Raw genomic sequence first — 17,490 nt, forward strand, 5'->3', positions numbered from 1 at the left:
GAGAATTATGTTAAAATAAACAGATCTGTCGATATTCAAATAGCACTTGACGTGTAGCCTTAGAAATTCAAGTTTTTCGGACAAAATAATTGTTTAAAAAATGTTCTAATTAATTATATCACCTGAACTTTATAGAAACATATTGTACGCGTCCCGAACTATATGAGAATTACGTTAAAATAATTATATCTGTCGATATTCGATTAGCACTTGTCGTGTAGCCTTAGAAATTCAAGTTTTTCAAGCAAAATAATTGTTTAAAAAATGTTCTAATTAATTATATCACCGGAACTTTACAGAAACATATTGTACGCGTCCCGAACTATATGAGAATTACGTTAAAATAATTAGATCTGTTGATATTCGATTAGCACTTGTCGTGTAGCCTTAGAAATTCAAGTTTTTCAAGCAAAATAATTGTTTAAAAAATGTTCTAATTAATTATATCACCGGAACTTTATAGAAACATATTGTACGCGTCCCGAACTATATGAGAATTACGTTAAAATAATTAGATCTGTCGATATTCGATTAGCACTTGTCGTGTAGCCTTAGAAATTCAAGTTTTTCAAGCATAATAATTGTTTAAAAAATGTTCTAATTAATTATATCATCAAAACTTTATAGAAACATATTGTACGCGTCCCGAACTATATGAGAATTACGTTAAAATAATTAGATCTGTCGATATTCGATTAGCACTTGTCGTGTAGCCTTAGAAATTCAAGTTTTTCAAGCAAAATAATTGTTTAAATAATGTTCTAATTAATTATATCACCGGAACTTTATAGAAACATATTGTACGCGTCCCGAACTATATGAGAATTACGTTAAAATAATTAGATCTGTCGATATTCAATTAGCACTTGTCGTGTAGCCTTAGAAATTCAAGTTTTTCAAGCAAAATAATTGTTTAAATAATGTTCTAATTAATTATATCACCGGAACTTTACAGAAACATATTGTACGCGTCCCGAACTATATGAGAATTACGTTCAAATAAATAGATCTGTCGATATTCGATTAGCACTTGTCGTGTAGCCTTAGAAATTCAAGTTTTTCAAGCAAAATAATTGTTTAAATAATGTTCTAATTAATTAAATCACCGGAACTTTACAGAAACATATTGTACGCGTCCCGAACTATATGAGAATTACGTTCAAATAAATAGATCTGTCGATATTCGATTAGCACTTGTCGTGTAGCCTTAGAAATTCAAGTTTTTCAAGCATAATAATTGTTTAAATAATGTTCTAATTAATTATATCACCGGAACTTTACAGAAACATATTGTACGCGTCCCGAACTATATGAGAATTACGTTCAAATAAATAGATCTGTCGATATTCGATTAGCACTTGTCGTGTAGCCTTAGAAATTCAAGTTTTTTGAGCAAAATAATTGTTTAAAAAATGTTTTAATTAATTATATCACCTGAACTTTATAGAAACATATTGTAAGCGTCCCGAACTATATGAGAATTACGTTAAAATAATTAGATCTGTCGATATTCGATTAGCACTTGTCGTGTAGCCTTAGAAATTCAAGTTTTTCAAGCATAATAATTGTTTAAAAAATGTTCTAATTAATTATATCACCGGAACTTTACAGAAACATATTGTACGCGTCCCGAACTATATGAGAATTACGTTAAAATAATTAGATCCGTCGATATTCGATTAGCACTTGTCGTGTAGCCTTAGAAATTCAAGTTTTTCAAGCATAATAATTGTTTAAAAAATGTTCTAATTAATTATATCACCGGAACTTTATAGAAACATATTGTACGCGTCCCGAACTATATGAGAATTACGTTAAAATAATTAGATCTGTCGATATTCGATTAGCACTTGTCGTGTAGCCTTAGAAATTCAAGTTTTTCAAGCAAAATAATTGTTTAAATAATGTTCTAATTAATTATATCACCGGAACTTTACAGAAACATATTGTACGCGTCCCAAACTATATGAGAATTACGTTCAAATAAATAGATCTGTCGATATTCGATTAGCACTTGTCGTGTAGCCTTAAAAATTCAAGTTTTCCGGAAAATATAATTGTTTAAAAAATGTTTTAATTAATTATATCACCTGAATTCTATAGCAAATTATTGTACGCGTCCGGAACTATGTGAGAATTACGTTAAAATAAATAGATCAGTCGATATTTGATTAGCATTTCAGGTCTAGCTTTAAAAATTCAAGTTTTCCGGGCAAAATAATTGTTTAAAAAATGTTTTTATTAATTATAACACCGTAACTTTCCAAAAACTATTGTACGCGTCCAGAACTATATGAAAACTGTGTTAAAATAAATAGAACTGTTGATATTCGATTTGCATTTCACGTCTAGCCCTCAAAATTCAAGTTTTTCGGGTGAAATAATTGTTTAAAAAATGTTTTAATTAATTATATTACCGGAACTCTTTAGAAACTTATTGTACGCGTCCGGAACTATATGAGAATTGCGTTAAAATAAATAGAACTGTCGATATTTGAACAGCATCTCACCTTTAGCCCTCAAAAGTCAAGTTTTTCGGGCAAAATAATTGTTTAAAAAATGTTTTAATTAATTATAACACCGTAACTTTTTAAAAAACTCTTGTAGGCGTCCAGAACTATATAAGAATTACGTTAAAATACATAGATCTGTCGATATTCGATTAGCACTTGTCGTGTAGCCTTAGAAATTCAAGTTTTTCAAGCATAATAATTGTTTAAATAATGTTCTAATTAATTATATCACCGGAACTTTACAGAAACATATTGTACGCGTCCCGAACTATATGAGAATTACGTTCAAATAAATAGATCTGTCGATATTCGATTAGCACTTGTCGTGTAGCCTTAGAAATTCAAGTTTTTTGAGCAAAATAATTGTTTAAAAAATGTTTTAATTAATTATATCACCTGAACTTTATAGAAACATATTGTAAGCGTCCCGAACTATATGAGAATTACGTTAAAATAATTAGATCTGTCGATATTCGATTAGCACTTGTCGTGTAGCCTTAGAAATTCAAGTTTTTTGAGCAAAATAATTGTTTAAAAAATGTTTTAATTAATTATATCACCTGAACTTTATAGAAACATATTGTAAGCGTCCCGAACTATATGAGAATTACGTTAAAATAATTAGATCTGTCGATATTCGATTAGCACTTGTCGTGTAGCCTTAGAAATTCAAGTTTTTCAAGCATAATAATTGTTTAAAAAATGTTCTAATTAATTATATCACCGGAACTTTACAGAAACATATTGTACGCGTCCCGAACTATATGAGAATTACGTTAAAATAATTAGATCCGTCGATATTCGATTAGCACTTGTCGTGTAGCCTTAGAAATTCAAGTTTTTCAAGCATAATAATTGTTTAAAAAATGTTCTAATTAATTATATCACCGGAACTTTATAGAAACATATTGTACGCGTCCCGAACTATATGAGAATTACGTTAAAATAATTAGATCTGTCGATATTCGATTAGCACTTGTCGTGTAGCCTTAGAAATTCAAGTTTTTCAAGCAAAATAATTGTTTAAATAATGTTCTAATTAATTATATCACCGGAACTTTACAGAAACATATTGTACGCGTCCCAAACTATATGAGAATTACGTTCAAATAAATAGATCTGTCGATATTCGATTAGCACTTGTCGTGTAGCCTTAAAAATTCAAGTTTTTCAAGCAAAATAATTGTTTAAAAAATGTTTTAATTAATTGTATCACCTGAACTTTATAGAAACATATTGTACGCGTCCCGAACTATATGAGAATTATGTTAAAATAATTAGATCTGTTGATATTCGATTAGCACTTGTCGTGTAGCCTTAGAAATTCAAGTTTTTCAAGCAAAATAATTGTTTAAAAAATGTTCTAATTAATTATATCACCGGAACTTTACAGAAACATATTGTACGCGTCCCGAACTATATGAGAATTACGTTAAAATAATTAGATCTGTCGATATTCAATTAGCACTTGTCGTGTAGCCTTAGAAATTCAAGTTTTTCAAGCATAATAATTGTTTAAAAAATGTTCTAATTAATTATATCACCGGAACTTTATAGAAACATATTGTACGCGTCCCGAACTATATGAAAATTACGTTAAAATAATTAGATCTGTCGATATTCGATTAGCACTTGTCGTGTAGCCTTAGAAATTCAAGTTTTTCAAGCATAATAATTGTTTAAAAAATGTTCTAATTAATTATATCACCGGAACTTTATAGAAACATATTGTACGCGTCCCGAACTATATGAGAATTACGTTAAAATAATTAGATCTGTCGATATTCGATTAGCACTTGTCGTGTAGCCTTAGAAATTCAAGTTTTTCAAGCAAAATAATTGTTTAAATAATGTTCTAATTAATTATATCACCGGAACTTTACAGAAACATATTGTACGCGTCCCGAACTATATGAGAATTACGTTCAAATAAATAGATCTGTCGATATTCGATTAGCACTTGTCGTGTAGCCTTAGAAATTCAAGTTTTTCAAGCAAAATAATTGTTTAAAAAATGTTTTAATTAATTATATCACCTGAACTTTATAGAAACATATTGTACGCGTCCCGAACTATATGAGAATTATGTTAAAATAATTAGATCTGTTGATATTCGATTAGCACTTGTCGTGTAGCCTTAGAAATTCAAGTTTTTCAAGCAAAATAATTGTTTAAAAAATGTTCTAATTAATTATATCACCGGAACTTTACAGAAACATATTGTACGCGTCCCGAACTATATGAGAATTACGTTCAAATAAATAGATCTGTCGATATTCGATTAGCACTTCTCGTGTAGCCTCAAAAATTCAAGTTTTTCAAGCAAAATAATTGTTTAAAAAATGTTCTAATTAATTATATCACCGGAACTTTACAGAAACATATTGTACGCGTCCCGAACTATATAAGAATTACGTTCAAATAAATAGATCTGTCGATATTCGATTAGCACTTGTCGTGTAGCCTTAGAAATTCAAGTTTTTCAAGCAAAATAATTGTTTAAAAAATGTTCTAATTAATTATATCACCGGAACTTTACAGAAACATATTGTACGCGTCCCAAACTATATGAGAATTTCGTTAAAATAAATAGATCTGTCAATATTCGAATAGCACTTGACGTGTAGCCTTAGAAATTCAAGTTTTTCGGGAAAAAAAATTGTTTAAAAAATGTTTTAATTAATTATAACGCCGTAACTCTTTAAAAAACCATTATACGCGTACAGAACTATATAAAAACTGCGTTGAAATAGACATAATTGTCAATATTCGATTTGCATTTCACGTCTAGCAAAAATTCAAGTTTTTCGGGCAAAATAATTGTTTAAAAAATGTTTTAATTAATTATATTACCGGAACTCTTTAGAAATTTATTGTACGCGTCCGGAACTATATAAGAATTCCGTTAAAATAAATAGAACTGTCGATATTTGAACAGCATCTCACCTTTAGCCCTCAAAAGTCAAGTTTTTCGGACAAAATAATTGTTTAAAAAATGTTTTAATTAATTATATCACTGGAACTCTTTAGAAAATTATTGGACGCGTCCGGAATTATATGAAAACTGCGTTAAAATAAATAAATCTGTCGATATTCAATTAGCATTTCACGTCCAGCTTTCAAAATTCAAGTTTTCCGGGCAAAATAATTTAAAAAAAAATGTTTTTATTAATTACAACACCATAACTTTTTTAAAAACTATTGACACACGTTTAATCGGCATCGCGGAAAAGCGACAACAATACTTCGAGAGATGCGAGTATTGATGCCATGCCCTTTTTTAGAAAGGATTCTTACTTCTCCCCCCCCCTTTCTCTCTTTCTCTCTCTCTCTCTTTCTCTTCCTCTCGTATATTTTTTATTTGGCTCTTTTTTCTTTTTCCCTGATTTCTTGTAATTATTTCAATCAGCTATCAAAAGTGACAGTTTGACAGCTGAAAATGACACGAAGTAGTTTGACAGCTGGAAATGACACGAAGTGAAGACAGTCACAACGCACTTAACAACTTTATAGCGTGACAGCCAATCAGCATCTCGGAAAAGCGGCAACAATAAATTCGATTCGATTTAACATCTCCTTTTTTAGATAGGATATATATATATATATATATATATATATATATATATATATATATGTATATGTATAATACAATGTGTGTGTATTAGAATAAACCTCAAGATTTATTCTAAAGCATATCCATAAATATTTTAGAAATTTGTTAATTATTTGTCGTTTAGTAGTGATTTTTGTCTTTACTAGTCTTTTAAAATTAATTATATTCTTATTTTAAAGTGATAAGATCAATAAAATCAATAATCCTTGAATTTTTTAGTCAATTTTTCGCAAACAAAGAACTTAAATTAAGCGTGTTAAGTATTAAGATTTAACTTGACCGTTTTGGTAACCGATGGTACGATTTAAGCGGTGCATTCATCAAAATTAAATGCCGTGAGACGGCTATTAATGCTATCGTTCTGGTATTTAAACCATTTCATCACGCTGTCGCTTAATTAAATAAACATCATTCGAACCGCTCTCAATAACGTTCAGTATTATATCGTACCAATAGTACATAAAGGATAAATAAACCGTATCTCGCGACAAATCAAATTGCATTGTTTTAAGCAAATTAATCATAAACATAAAAAATATGTGTGCATGTTGTATATTTAAAACCGCGTGTGAGACATGGATTTTATCTGTAAAAATTCGTTATCTCTTTGAAGATATTTTAGTTATACAACATTACAGCAAAAAATAATAGAAAATAAAAAATAACAGTCTTCTTTAATCTTTTTTTTTTCTTAATGCTGAAGATTTTGGTTATTAATATCCGACTTTCACCCTGAAAATTTCAAAGGCAACGAAAAATTTAGCTCATAACGATTTACGTAGCAAAAATAATTTTATTTTATTGCAATCTTAGATAAATACATTTTAAACATAAGCATAGTCATTTTTTTCAGCTATCAAAGTGTTCTAACCGATAACAGAAGTTCATCCAACGTACATTTGCAATGCATTTTTATAAAGAACTAGATTGAACAGAGATTTTATTAAAACACGCAATTATTTTTAAGATCGAGTATGTAAAGTTATCCGTTTATGAAATTTTACGTTCCTTTTATTCGCTACTTTGTCATCTTTACTCTGCAAAAAGCGTATTTTTATCTTGGTGATATTTATGCAAGATAAACCGTGCGAGGTCGATTAAGTTAAACACTTTTACCACAAAAGACTTAATTGAATTATCATAATCAAGTTACCTCTATCGCGCGTTTAAGAAACATTAACCGTAAATGCTGTAAATATCGCAAGTGAATGGAGAAAAATCCTAATAAACCGTCCTGATAACGCATTCATGTCATGCTGATATATATAAATCAGAATTATTATTATTTTACTCTCTTTCTCTCTCTCCCCTGAGAATGTGTCTTAATTGTCAGAGGTTTTTAAATAATGGAATAATCACACAAGTGAAGCTCTTCATTATTAAATAATAATGTGACAATCACATTGCTGTTTTACAAGCATCAAATTTGCAAACAGTACAGAATTAATGAGTTAAATGTTACTGCAAAATTGTAGTATCGCATTAAACTGTAACAGATCATAATTATGACTATTATAACAGTGACTATTATACAAAATAAAAATAAAATATTTCATTATGGATGTTTGTTACGTTTGTTTGTTATACGTCGAAATCTTAGAAGATAAAGTTAAGAAATGTTGTTAGCTTATTGAATTATTTATATTGACAAGATAATTATCAATTAATTGCAAAAGATGCAATTTTAGGTCGCAGATGTTAGGGCAATTACGCGGAACGAGCTGTGTACCACAATTGCAGTATCCTTTAATGCTTTAAATTATGAAAGTCGAAGTTACGCTCATTCGCTTACACTCGCTTTTCAGGATAGCTTTCGGTTGCCTTCGATCCGCTTACTAATAGCTTATTCTGTCACCACGTGCGATTATAATCGGGAACCTTTGAGATATTCCTTCACCGTGATCCAAAAAGGTTGACGAGGACAACTCAGGGCAACTTAGCCCTTTGTTGACAAAGTTAACGTCGGGGTTGAAAAGCGAGATAGCTTTTTTCGTTTTCTTAAAGTTCATCTTTGCCCTTGATGCGCGAAAAGCCGCGCCAACAACTTGCATGACGGAATTGAGATTCAAGATCACCTATATAACCGCTTATGACATGCATAACATATGCTTCCAAAGGCTGAAAAAACTGTTCCCTTTTTTAAAAATGTTTATACTTTGATTATAATAACTACACGCTTTTTAATTTTTTTTTAAGATATTAATACATTTAATATATTTTTTTGTTAATTTCCGTGATTCCAGTCATATTACTGTCAAAATCAATTTGAAAAGAGAAAAGGGAGAATATATATATTTAAATTATTTTTCTATTACAGCTGTGTAATAATTATAATATTTACTGTAAATATATATTTTATTTTTACTTTGCAATTAAAAATTTAGTAATTACAATTTCCAACTAAATGATTATCGGCACTTAGTTTCTCTCTTTTACTTTTCTATCCTAACAAAGGGAGATTTTTATTTGCTGAAAGAGAGAGTACCAGTAAGTAAAACTTATGGTAAGAAAAAATGAGAAAGAGGGAGAGATAGAGAAAGAGAAAAATAAAGATAAAAAATTTAAAAACAGATCTATTTATTGTTTTGCACCACGGGAAAAGATTGACGCTCGCAAATCATTTTTCACTGTGACCCGCGGATATTAACGGGATCAGTGCGGTTCGATTTATTCATACTATCGCGAAAAATCTTCGTTTTCGGCAAAAAACTCGTTCAATATATTTTTCAAATTCCCCGTTTATTACTAGTGCAAGCATCCACGTTTCCTACCTGAGGGGAGGTATAAAAGCAGGCATTGCGTGTTTGCTGTGCACACACGTGAAAACGCATCGAATCTGCGCCGCTCGCGCTGTTTACGCGAAAAATTCGCAATACGTTTGGTTTCTAATCTCTCTCTCTCTCTCTCTCTCTCTCTCTCTCTTTTGTATTCAACGACCGGATGCGTCGAGCTAACAAGTCAATGGTGTGTTATTTAACCGGTGAATTTACACGCACGCAGAAATTGTACAGGCTTTGTCGGACGGGGGTTGACAGGAATGGAAGGGGAGGGAGAGGAGGGAACACCGCGTGGCGCGTGATGCGAGCCGTGCCGTTCCGTGCCGAGCCGAGCCGCCCACGAAAATTCGACGCTCGGCGAATTCGGCGACCGCGGGCGTTTAATTTCGCGGTATATCGAATTTTGCCCTTTTATTTTTTTTTCTGTCGCACCACCGCGACCGGTGTAAGTTTCATAGTTAATGCTAGCAGCTTTGCGGTGTGCGAAATTTTCCGGTAGCCTCAATTCCGAACATCAATTCCCTGCCCGCGCGCTTCCGCGTGTCGGTTCCGAATGTGGTTATGCGTTGGCCCCGAATCGCGTGTACGGTGGGAATCGACGAATATGGCCAATATTCGACGATGATTCTATTTGCAAGCGATGCTGACGCATCGATCAGAGCGCATGTATGCCGTTTACGATTTATTATCGCATTAATCTGCGTATATTTTTTTAAGGCCGCGCAACTGTCATATTAAATTTTTTTGTGCTAGATATTATAGATTTTGTTTTAAATTAAAAAAAGCCTCTTTTGAACATAACATCAATTTTAATATTATTTAAATTAGCTATTAAATTGCCAATTATTTTTTTTTTACAAATTCTTTCATTGATTAATTAAGTATGTTATATGTTATAAAATATGATATATATTTTTATTTACTATTAAAATTCATTCTTTTATATTATTATTTTGTAACATTTAATAAAAGTTGATTATATAATTAGAACACAGTAATAAAATTTATTTTTTAATATCATAATTTTACACATATGTGCATACACTTTTTTCACATCTAGATTTAGATATGTTTATTAATTTTTTTAAAAGAAATTATATTTAATGCACATATTAAATAGCTTATTCGCGTAATGCGTTATTAACTCGAAAGCATGCAACGTTATCTAATCTGTTCATGTTTAAAAAAAAAAAAGTTTGCATTATATTACAGTTAATGTAATAGGGGATTTAAATAGAGATTGTAATTATATCATTTTTTATATAAAATATTTTCTTTTTCATGGCTTTGTTATTATTATATCCGTTTTCATTATACGAAATTTTTTCAATAAAAAATCTACGACGCTTATATAGTCTTAAAGATGTAAGTATAAGAAAAAAAGATTTAAACAAATCTAAGCACACAATATTAATAAAAATACACCATCTCTTATTCTACATATAACTTTTCAAAATTGATAGACGCTTCCGAACAAAATTATTCTTCCACACGGACTGATCCGCGCGTTGACGTACGACAAATTATCTACCCCCATTTTAGATTGTGGAGAATCGTTCTCGGAATTTAGGATTAACCGTTCAATTAAGCTTTCTCCCCCGGCAGGGAAGAAGGACTTGCCGGCCGAAACCTCGAAGGCTCGCTTACACAAGCTGGATGACGAGTTTTACGACCGGTCAACTGGCCTATCAACTATGCACGCACTCGTACGTGTCGACCTATTAATTTCAGCCGCGCTTTCCATTAATTTCCATCAATCTGTCAGTAATTTTCTCCAATCAATCACCTTCCGCTCAGGCACCACGCTCCGCGCGATTTCACCCGCGCGTATTTTCTCACCCTCCTTGCTCTCTCCGGGACTCGCTCTATCTTTATATTAAATTAATAGTGGGCAAAGCAATTTCGTTTGGCAATACGGTTTACGCAACAAAGTAATCGCGCCCGCGCATCGGCCCCCTTCATCTCTCTCTCTCTCTCTTTCTCTCTCTCTTCGTTTCCTAAAAGCTCCCTTCGTTCTCTTCCGGACAGGAAATTTCATTTGGCGACGGAGGTTCGCACCTCACGTATTCGCGGTTTTCGTTTCGTCGCGACCAAACGAGGCGACCAAAATTCCATGGCCTTGCGCTATTTCCGTTCGCGGAATCACACACGGCCACGCACATTCGTATCTCTTAACTTCTATCTTCATAATAGATGAAATTTATACTTCGAGGCAAGGAGACAAAAAACTGTTAATATAACTAAATCGATACTTTCAATCTTACTAAAGTATAAAATAATTCTACAGCACTTTTACTCCTATCTTTTGCCCCTACAAATAATTAATACTTTGAAATTGTGGCAAATAAATGTTTCAGTAAGATTACATTTAATAAAAGTTATACAACTTATTATGTAATATTCCTTATTAATCAATCCTTTATTTTATAGTTTTACAGTCGAGCACATACGAAACGGTTGCACGTAGATATTTGTCTGTGGCACGTAGGATTTTTCATAATTTTTGTAACTTTTATTTTTAAAATCACACGGAGCGTTCGACTAACGAAGCAGAATGGAATTCAATCAATCAATCCTGGTCTCTGTCTGCCAGGCGCGTTGCGGTGACGCGCCATCGGCCGCGAGAGACAGCCGATGAACAAAAATACAAGGGTGTGCGCGACGTCGAAGTTGATCGGCGTTTCATGCAGGCGAACGAAAAAGATGCGTTCATCGAAACGCAATTCTCAGTAATACCGTTAGCTGCGCGTCGATCCGTCACCGTTACGCCTCCGTGTTAAACAGCCCGTCGGCGCCGATTGCGATAAAAGGGAATAGCGGAATCAAATGATGCTGTATACGTCGAGATTTTGTAGAACAAAATCGCGTGTGTCGCGGCACTCGTGGACACGAGAATCCGAACCGCGCGTGAACTCGTTCTTTTACAAGTTTAAAAAAAGTTGCCACAATTGCTCAATAATATTTTTTTTTATTTCAGCAAAAAATTAATTAATAGTTAATTAAATTTAAGAAATTTACCTACTAGACATTTTGGCAAATAAAAGCTTCTCACAAGGTATTTGAATTTGTTACAACAACGTTGAAAACAAATTAAATTTACGTTTATTACGGATGTCATGATGAAATTATTCACGAACGAAATACGATTTCTCACGGTCGCTGGTTCAAAAAAGTGTGCTCGAAACACTCGGCTTTGTTCGAATATCTTACGGTCAGAGAACCGTAATCGTTTAGAAGTAGTGAAATGCAAGCGCTTAATATCAGCGGAGTCATTAAACTTTTCATATATGTGATACGTTTATTAAAAGTTTGTGCTAAAAATGTGGTAAAAGAAACTTCAAGTTCAAGGACGAATTTTCTCCGTTAAACATTAATGCTCTAGTAATTTTTAGACTTTTGACACACTTATGACATTTCTCGTACGTATCGTACTGCCTAGCTATAATTTGTGCTCGCAACAGATTTATCTTTGTCTGTGACACAAAGAAATTTTTATTAAGCTCCGACAAAGTAAATGCTCATTAAATGTTTCCATCATTTATGTAGCAAAACTTAGGCCACATAAAGAATTCATTGTTAATAAATCCTCCTGCACATGTGGAAAGAAGAGATCCCGCGGAGCCTCAAACTTACTTGATACAAAGTTAAAATTGACTCTCCGAGGTGGAGAATCTTGGGAAGTTACTAAGTAGACTTCGAGACGAAGAAATTGCCTCCGTCTATTTCTGCCGATCAATCGTTCGACATCTCTCTATTCTTGACGCACGAGTCGGTTATTAGACTTAATTTGTTGGTAATTCTTGATTCGTGATTTGTCACTATGGTTAAAAATACCGCAATGCCGCGATCGGATTAACTAAATATACGCGTGTCATGAGATTTCAAAGTATCTGTTATATGTCAACGTAATTGGTTGGTGTCAGTCACATACAATTTTATTGGAGCGTTACCAATTGAAAAAAGCTAAATATTATATGAATGTGCATGTTTGTGACACTTGTATTTTTTTTCGTAAATTGTCATTTCGTCATACAAATGAAAATTCAAGATACACGAGTTGTATTAAACTTGTAAAAAAAAAAGAAGAAACATATTAATGCGCGTTGTAGGCGGTAACGGTAGAAATAAATAACTAGCTCTATTCGAGGAAGTGTTCCCGTTTGCTAAAATGATGTCTACGGTAGCGCCATATTGACCGTCGTAACACAGATGTAGTGCTAATACAGTGACCCAGTGATGTGTATGGGGCTTTACTCTGGCGCTATACGCTATAAATATATTTCCTATGTGGAAAAAGGGTGGCTTACGGCTCTTTGCCCACTTCGATATCGGCTTTTCCGTGTCATCAACAACAGTCTTTAGTACGAAAAAATTCCCGATCGAAGTCTCTATAGAACGCAGGCCTTTGGTAAACGATGCTGCGACGTAATGTTGATTTAGTTATTGCACGTTGCAAAGAGACGTAACTTATTTTGCAGCAACGTTAATAGGACCTAAATGAATAGGTCATTTCTTGTCACGTTGTATTATTTTAACATTATTATTATTGCCGAGTTATGAAATAATCTGTTCTTTCGAATTGTTTATATATTGGCATATTTTGCATTTGAATATAAAGAAAATGAAAGAATTTATACCAAGAAAAATAATGTTTACATTATCTTGAAAGTAAGTAAAGAAAAGAGATGTTCTGCGACACGCGCAGAGAATATCTCTAATTTTAAGATTTCGTGACATTTCATTTCCCTCGTGCATTTTTTTCAAACCATTAAGAGTTGGTCCCTTTTTTTGTGTTAAACGACGACCCGCCACGAACTTCGGCGAAACGTTACTGAAGTTCCGAACTCAGACGAAAGTTTCACCACGCAATAATACTTGCCACGATTTATTTTCAAGTTCCTTAAATATTTCAGGAACTTTCCATCGTTTCGTTGGTATGAAATAGTTTCCATGTCGAAGTAGGCCGAAAGTTTCGTAGCTTCGACAGGAGACAAAGTGCATGGTATAGGTGAAATTCACACCCCACGACGTCCTAAGTCTCCCGGGTGAAACTGTCGATCTGATACGATTCGCGACATTTGTCGATACACGCATATGTAAGTACTATCGAATATCTTAAGTTGATAAGCCGATCTATTTGCATTATTCCGCAATTTCTCTCATATCTAATCTTTAAAAATTTGTATATCAGTACTTTACGTTGCAGTAAACGATTTTGTTTGAAAAATTTGTGAGAGATCTACAAAAATTCGCAATGCGGTTATTTTTTGTATAAACTTGTATAATTATTGTAAATATATGTGTAAAATCGATAACTGCATTAACTTACAAGATCTTTCTTCCTGGTACTTGATTTCTCATTGATTTGTAAATTATTTTATCGCAAAATCTGCAATGCAATTTGCAATTTTAATTTAAAGTATTATGTATATTCTCTTCGACTGCAGTTAAAAAAAAATCATTTCTTGAATTTTTTATTGTTTTATAAAAACGATTTCGTGAGTTTACTTTGTGTAATTTTAAATAAATATCAGTGAAATATCGGTGAAATAAAAGTAGAAATCCTCCAGCTTCGATAAATATCACGCGCAAATGCCAAAATGTCGATCACGGTTTTCCTGTCGGCAGACTCGCCGAGCTAGGTAGAGAAAGGGAAAGAGATGAAAATTTAACAATACCTTATGGCTGGTAATCGATACCGGGAAACGTTCCGCGAAGAACCCCGGAAAGATATCGGAGCGAGTTCTCACCGCAGGAGAAAAAAAGCCACGGCAAGTTGCCAGCGATGAATCTCCTACCATATCTCTCAAGCGACCTACGAGCCCTTGCTTCTTCCCCCCTTCTTTCTCTCTCGCATGTCCCCTTTCTTCTCGATCAGTGTTCGACCGCGCGACACTTGCCGTGCCGCTGCGATCATCCTCCTCTCTCTTTCACCCTCTTTTTTCGTTTACGCCACTTTCATCCCCTCATTGATTCCGCCGGGGATGAAGGATCTCGCGTATGGATTCTGAGGATCGATAAAGTACCTCGGCTACCCTTACGTCAAAAAGAGGGCCTCTCGATCTTCCACTCTCTTTAAATCTTTGGTCGTCGAACCGCCTTGTGCGTCTTTCTCGTACATCAAACTTGACTGTCATTCGAGCCACTTTAAGTTCTTTTCTTTTGTGAAATTCCGATGTCCGGTGAAAGTCTATTGTGATTGGGATTTTGAGATCTGATAATTGGATTTCATTCCAGGCACGATTTTCGACAATTTTTTCTATTTCTTTCTCTCATAAAATTATTTATTTAAATATTCATTTTAAATACATCGTTATGGAATATATTCTCTATGCATTTAATTATTTCTGTGTTTTACTGATATTATTTGTGATTATAAAGAACTGACTTGAAAGAAAAGAAAAGATTAAAAATTTAATAAATTTAAGTAAAACTGAATAAAAATGATAGAATTGAGTGACCAAATAAACAAGCTGCATAAAGAATAATAAATATTAAAATTTTTATTTTGTACCTCGTTTATTTGATTACTCAATTCTATCATATTGAAAAGCATAATACAAGCTTGATAAAACAGGTACTTTTATAAATAAAAATTCTATCAAATATAAAATACATAAATAATGTTTTGTGTTATAACAATATTAATTCAGTAATAGTAAGTGGTAGTTTTTAGATTAATTTCTTTTATAAATAGTTATATAAGTAGTAAATAATTTCAAACGTAAATTAAAATTAAATTGATTTGATATTTTAAGAGATAGTTCTAAATATAAAAACTGATTATAAATACCAGCCATATATTTTGTTCCCATGTACCATTCACTTGTTTTTATTATTTTTTACAATATCTGTATCTTTTTATTCTAAAAATAACAGCACGTGTGAAAGCATTTCTCTGTACGGAGTATTATGGAAACATTTCTAAATTGTTTTCTTTAGTCATTATAAAATTGCGGTCACAGAGTACGATATTTTATAGTACGGACATCGGTATTTATGTAAATCTATTGATTAATATTAATGCAACAGCTACATATATGTATAAAAAATCGATTTGCTTATATATTTATGAATATTAAATCGTTAATAATCGAAAGATAACTTAATTATTGCTTCGAGTAATTACTCGGGAGTAGTGCAATTAATTGTGGGAACATTATATAATGACTTGGTGGTTTATGGAGGCATTAATATTAATCTATAACATAATATACACACACAATCTATGATATAGGCAAATTGCAAACACAATTACTTATTAAATATATGTGTGTGTGTGTGTGTGTGTGTGTGTGTGTGTGTGTGTGTGTGTGTGTGTGTGTGTGTGTGTGTGTGTGTGTGTGTGTGTGTACATACAACTACGTTTTTGAAAAATCACGTCTAAAATTCGTCTTTTACTAATCACAAAAATCTCGCACGATTGAAACAAAAAATTAACGCCAAACGTCAATTATTCAGCAGTAGCTACCTTCAATGTCAATTTGTAAATCGCGCCACTGATTTGTTCCACTGCTTGATATTGCATATTTATGCGACTATCTCGTTGTCGAAGTTTGTTTTCACGTTTGTCGAGATCGTTATTCCCATTATCGGGGCATTTTCATTTATCACCTAATATGATAGTCTATGTATTGCCCAGCATGCTTGATTATGACATCAATAACATTCCTAGCTTTCGTATTCCGTTTCCGTCTGCAAGTAAGTTTGAATATCAGTGCGGAATATAATAGTAGTCGTTTCTATAAAATTTTTACGTAGAATTAATGCGCACACCTGTATCACAATGGAAATGTACTGTACAGTAGTATGATGTGACATACAAAAATTTCTCTGGCATATTGTGAAAAGTATTATCGATTACAATTTGTTTATTAAAAATTAAATTAAAAAATCTGTTTGTTATCGGTACTCAATCTGTTTTATTTATTGCGACTAACAATCAAAATGTTAATACAAGCACGTTTAAATTCTCGCAGTATTGTGTAATTCTTGCTAAAAGAAAAATGTTTTATTATCATATTTACGCATTAGAATTCATTTTGTTTTACTATAAAATTTTTTAGCATTTACATTTAAAATTGAATTTTGAATAAAATAAATGTTTAAAGTTATCATCGCATTTTGATGCTTTTCGGAACAATAAAATAAAACTACACAGAAAATATACTTTTGCTGAAATATCTCAAAATTTAGTTACATATAAATTAAATGAAAATAATTTTATTGAATCATAAAAATAATTACGTTAAACAAACTGGTTGCTAGAATGTTAAAATGTTATACAATACTGTTGATCATGCTTGCATTCTACATAAATACTTCAATGGTTCAACAAAAAATTATTTTTTAATATGTAAAGAAAAGTCATCAATACCTATATAAATCTAAAGCAATATTATATTTTTATTAATACTGATAAAAACATGAATTGCTTAAATAATTATAAAAGTAAAAATTCATAATTTATATGTCCGTTATTCCACTAAAATAAATGTTTTAAAACATAATATTTTAACAATTTTTTTGTAAATTGCATATTTTAAATAATATTGAATATATTATTCATAACATTACATCATCTTAC

At 32.1% G+C, this 17,490-nt stretch overlaps 1 protein-coding gene across 4 annotated transcripts in view; it reads right to left on the reverse strand.

Moving 5' to 3' along the window:
- The window catches only part of LOC105835071 (neural cell adhesion molecule 2), a 237,225-nt gene that overhangs the window by 180,374 nt on the left and 39,361 nt on the right, over positions 1–17,490 (reverse strand). The window contains exon 1 of one of the 4 annotated variants that reach the window (XM_036289631.1): positions 14,582–14,714. The exons of the other annotated variants lie outside the window; for them this stretch is intronic. The gene's annotated coding sequence lies outside the window, so the exon portion shown is untranslated. Of the gene's footprint in view, positions 1–14,581; positions 14,715–17,490 lie in introns of those variants that run through there. 4 annotated transcript variants of the gene reach the window in all.

The sequence above is a fragment of the Monomorium pharaonis genome, chromosome 7 (genome assembly GCF_013373865.1).
Source record: "Monomorium pharaonis isolate MP-MQ-018 chromosome 7, ASM1337386v2, whole genome shotgun sequence".
Lineage (NCBI taxonomy): Eukaryota > Metazoa > Arthropoda > Insecta > Hymenoptera > Formicidae > Monomorium > Monomorium pharaonis.